At 38.5% G+C, this 4,945-nt stretch overlaps 1 non-coding gene across 1 annotated transcript; it reads right to left on the minus strand.

The window, feature by feature from the left end:
* Positions 1 to 3,630: 3,630 nt before the first annotated feature.
* Positions 3,631 to 3,703, minus strand: Trnak-cuu (transfer RNA lysine (anticodon CUU)). Its single transcript has one exon. It is a non-coding gene; the product is annotated as a tRNA-Lys (tRNA).
* Between the last annotated feature and the right edge of the window lie 1,242 nt (positions 3,704 to 4,945).

Here is a 4,945-nt window from a genome sequence, read left to right on the forward strand (position 1 = left end):
CAGGGTAGGGGCATGTAATGCCTGATTTTCTGATTTTCTCAAAAGCAACTGTGAATTCCTCATTTTCTGTGTGTCAAATCTTTCAGTTTCAAAACACGGCAATTACCTAACATATTTTAGCCTGATGCGGGACAAAATTGTAATCTCCGTTCTAGTGTCTGTTTCTCTTATGCCAAAGAGAAGCCAAAACCATGAAAAATAATTAATAGTTTAAGGAACAGCTGAACAAATTTTCAACTCATATTCTTAATAATATAAAATTGTTTATAATTGAATAAGGTTTGAAGCACAACAGTGATAATAATCATTAAAAGAAACTCATAATAATAATTTATATTATTATTTTATATTTATTTTAACTTTTTCAAGAATTTCAAATACAAGTACTCTATTTACATTATATCAGCCCCTCCCTCTCCCTTGCAAACTCTCCCCATGTTCCCAAAATGGTTGAGAAAATTCTCACAAAGACCCACCTATACCTACAAGGCGATTCATGGCTACTGAGAGAGGGAGAATCAGTATTCCCCAGTTTTCCAAGAGACTCCCTAAACATTATAGGCTATTTCCACTTGCCGCTCAGAACTTAAAGAAAAGATTCTATTGCTAGAGAAACCACTCATTTCATACACAGGACTTGATGACTCAAGCATCAACTGACAAAGAAGCCTCCTTCCTGAATACTCTGCCTCTCTCTCTCTCTCTCTCTCTCTCTCTCTCTCTCTCTCTCTCTCTCTCTCTCTCTGTATGTGTGTGTGTATATGTGAGTGTTTTGAGATAGTATTTCTCTTTATAGCCCTGACTGTCCTCAAACTCGCTTTATAAACCAGACTGGGCTCAAATTCTCCCTCTGCTTCCAGAGTGCTGGGATTGAAAGCATGCACTCACCACTGTTGGACTGAATATTTGGGGAGGGGGGCAGGTTAAGACTATCTTTCTTGTCATTCAAAGGTGTTATGAAAGCCTACAAGAGAGAAAAAAAATAAGTTATACCCAGCATTAAAGGCCATGACCAGTATGTCAAGATAAACTCAAAATTACAATAACAGCACTTATATCTTGCAGTAACCAAGAGCTGCATAATTGAACCTAAGTCTCACTCAATAAGAAGTTAGTTCATGCTTTAATACCATGAACCTAGTTAAACAACCTATGGCTAGTGAGGTCCTAAACACTAGTAACCAAAATACTATACTAGCGTTCTTATTCACAAATCATAATTACTTTTATGTATAAACATGAAATAATTTAATCATTTTTGTCTACAGAAAATTATGCTTTATTTTAATAAGTTATTACAGAAACAGTGGAAATTGATTTCATTGTAGGAAATAACAATGGACTCATAAACCATATATATCATAAAATAGTGTGTAACAAAAGATTATATAATATATATGTGTGTGTATATATATATATGTAGTTGACATTATGTGCATGAGAACGAACCACAGGATATACAACAAAACCCACTTTAAGAGTTTTTATTAATAAAGAGTAGGGAGAGGAAAGTGGGGGGCGCACAACCCTGCTGAACGAAATGTGACAAGAGAACATGGGGTGTAAGTAACCACTTTTAAAAGGTAGCTTAGCATGTGAATCTGTGACTTACATAGCCACACCATACATGTGTGTAGAATACATGGCCACACTATGTATGTACATATATAATGTAGGGTGTAAGGCTGTAGGGTCACTAGGCAATTTGCATGTATGAGCTGCCATGGGACCCTGGAAATGTTAGCACATAGGTTAACTAAGCATTTTGCCTGAATGGTCCACGGGACTCAGGATGTGATAGAAATGACAAAAGTAGTTATTACATATATCTTTTTGCAACACACTATTCATGACAGTCTGTATTTCCGTTTCCTGATAGAGAAATAAAGATAAATTAATATTTATATCATTTTTATAACTATTGAATGAGACAATATTTGTAAAATATTTAGTGAAACTGTTGATATTAAATATTTCTATTATAAAAAGAACCAATATGATTTCTATATGGAATAAGTCATATGAATATTAAATAGATCCCAATTTTAGGAATACTTGAGCATATAAGTAAAAAAAAAAAAATAATCATTGTTGGTTTCAAATTCCTAAAGATCTACCAGAGTAATAATTTGTTTCATGGTAAGTCTACTTTTGCTTAAACTTCAGGCCATTACTGTCAGAGTTAGTCCAATGTGATAGATACCCTTGATCTAAAGGTTACTAAAGGGGTTCACTGCTGCCTCAAGAGACCTTTAAAATTGGTGGAGAGCTTTGTCATGCGTGGATTACGTGTTGACTGGCTAGGACAAGGACAAAGACTGAGCAGCAGCCCTACTGTGATTTCTTCCTTATGCTGAGTTGGATTACTTTTAAATGATGGTAAACAAATTCACCTGGAAGCCTAAGGTTCAAACTCGCCTCCCATTCATGGATTCTTCTGTGCAGTCTTAGTCTTCTGGCACTATAGCAGCTCTACCCCTGGTCTCTAACCCCAGACATTTTGTAGTTTTTATTTTAGGGCAGGGTCTCACACATTTGCCAAACTGAGCTCAAAGTCATTCTGCATAATAGGCAGACTTTGATCATGTGATCCTCCTACCTCGGCCTTCTACGTAATGGTAATGGGATTACAAGCATGCACCATTTCAGAGCCATTTTTGAAATGGCTTCAAGTGACGGCCCGGAGACTGAGAACCTAGTTAACCTGGCAACACAGTACCTTGCCAATTAAGTTTAATGCTGTCCTAAACCAAAGTGTCTGGACTTGTGACTTAATCCATGGCACAAAAATCATCACTTACTACACAGACAGTTTCTTCCGTTGACTTTTACAAACAACACAGAAACATTTTCTTTCCTAGCTTATGTCTGTCTATCTGTATGTGTACATGCAATATCATAAAATACACTGTCAGTTTAAAAATATTTTCATAAAATATACATATTAAATCATCTAAAGAAATTGGAGTAAGGTGCTCAGAGGAAAAGAACTACCAGAATTTCCTAAGTAAGCCCTGTACATCAGATTTATTTCCCTATGTGATGGGGAAAACAAATCACACATGTAGACATAAACAAAAGCCTGCTGTAATCCAGATAATCTATGGAGCTATCAATCATTGCAAACACAACCACATTAGGAGATGGCTGTAACTATCGGGTAGATTCTGTAGACCAATATGGAAATTGGGTAGGTGCTGTGGGAGTGTCATATATCAATCTGTTGATTTCATTGGTTAAGTAATAAAGAAACTGCTTGGCTGGCCCTCATAGGTTAAAACATAGGTGGGAGGAGTAAACAGAATGGAATGGTGGGAGGAAGAGGAAGTGAGCTCAGACTTGACAGCTCTGCTCTCTGGAGCAGAGACTCCAGGCTCCTCTCTCCCAGGCAGCTCTGACCCAGGATGGACATAGGCTAGAATCTTCCCGGTAAGCGCACCTAGCGGTGCTGCACAGATGATTAGAAATTGGTTAAATTAATATGTGAGAATTAGTCTAGAAGACTAGATAGAAATGGGCCAAGCAGTGTTTAAATGAATACAGTTTGTGTGTTGTTATTTCGGGGCATAAGCTAGCAGGCGGCCGGGGTGCTGGGGACACAGCCCCGCCGCTCCTATCACAACAGAATGGCGCCCAACGTGGGGCTCGAACCCATGACCCTGAGATTAAGAGTCTCATGCTCTACCGACTGAGCTAGCCGGGCTGTCCTTGAACTCTCAAAGATCCGCCCCACATTGGGTGCCAGATGATGGCGTAGGTCACAAACAATGCCACACCAGTTTGGAATTATGATTAATAGGGTGGTATTTATTTAAAGGGGAAAAAACTTACAGATTACTGTCCCAGACAACAGCCCTCTGCGCAACCAGGAAGGGAGTCTAGTCGCCAGCAGAGCAGCTTTTTTAAAGGGAGAGAGACCACACCCCAATGGGCTGGTATCTCAGCAGCTATTGGTTGGAGGAGTGGAAAGACCTCCCACAACAGGTAGGAGAGCTGAAAAACCACTCTGGGATGTCAGGTCTCCATAGCAAACAAGACAGTAGCCAGGAGGAACCTGGGTGCAGGCCACCATGGTCAATGCCTCCTCATAACAAAAGAATCAAGCAACTCAAAAGCTGTAATTCTACTCTAAAACAAGTGACCCTGTCATGGTGCTCGCATCCTCTTTAATGGAACAACTTAGTCTTACTGTGAAATACGGGTAAAAAGTAAAATCCAACCAAAGCTGCCCAAATCCACATCCAGACACCCCTCCCATTAACATGGCAGATACAAGCTTCAGTGGGCTGGCCTTCTGTGCAAATAACTCTTTAACCAATGATAGATAAATATATCTTCTTTCACATGCCTAAAAGATACAGTAAAAGAATGACCACATAAATGAAGAAGCAAGACTTTGTGATGCATGGCTGACTAGGACGTGGTTGGTAGAAGCAGATTTAGAATGGACTATAAAGCTTATCACCAGGTTTCCCTGTTAACATATTACTGTATCGAGCAGCAGCTTAAGAGCGACAGAAAGCAGGTGTGAGTGTAAATACTGCAGAAGAAATCTGAGTTATTAAAATGTGCCAAGAAATGCAATAGATGAAAAACTCATGAAAATTAAAAACTCTCCAAATGTGCTTCAAGTCACTGAACACAGCAAAATGAAAGATTAATGCATTGAAAGGAGCCTCGGTAGAATAACAAGCCAACAAGTGAAATATGAAGAATTAAAGGACCAAAATAAAGCATTGAAAGGTGTGACGCATTATCTAATGGCCTACCATATGGCTATCTGGTGTATCTAAGGAAAGAATAGGGAAAAAATGGAACAGAAGCAACATTTAAAGAGACAATGACTTTACTTCCACGTTGTTGAAAATTTATTAAGTGAATACAACACGGAAAGAAAAGAAAAACAATAAAATCCATCTTAGCCTATTGTAAGTAAATCACAGGA

This window comes from Alexandromys fortis, unplaced genomic scaffold (assembly GCF_014885135.2).
Source record: "Alexandromys fortis isolate MF-2015 unplaced genomic scaffold, M_Fortis_MF-2015_v1.1 scaffold_55, whole genome shotgun sequence".
Classification (NCBI taxonomy): Eukaryota; Metazoa; Chordata; class Mammalia; order Rodentia; family Cricetidae; genus Alexandromys; species Alexandromys fortis.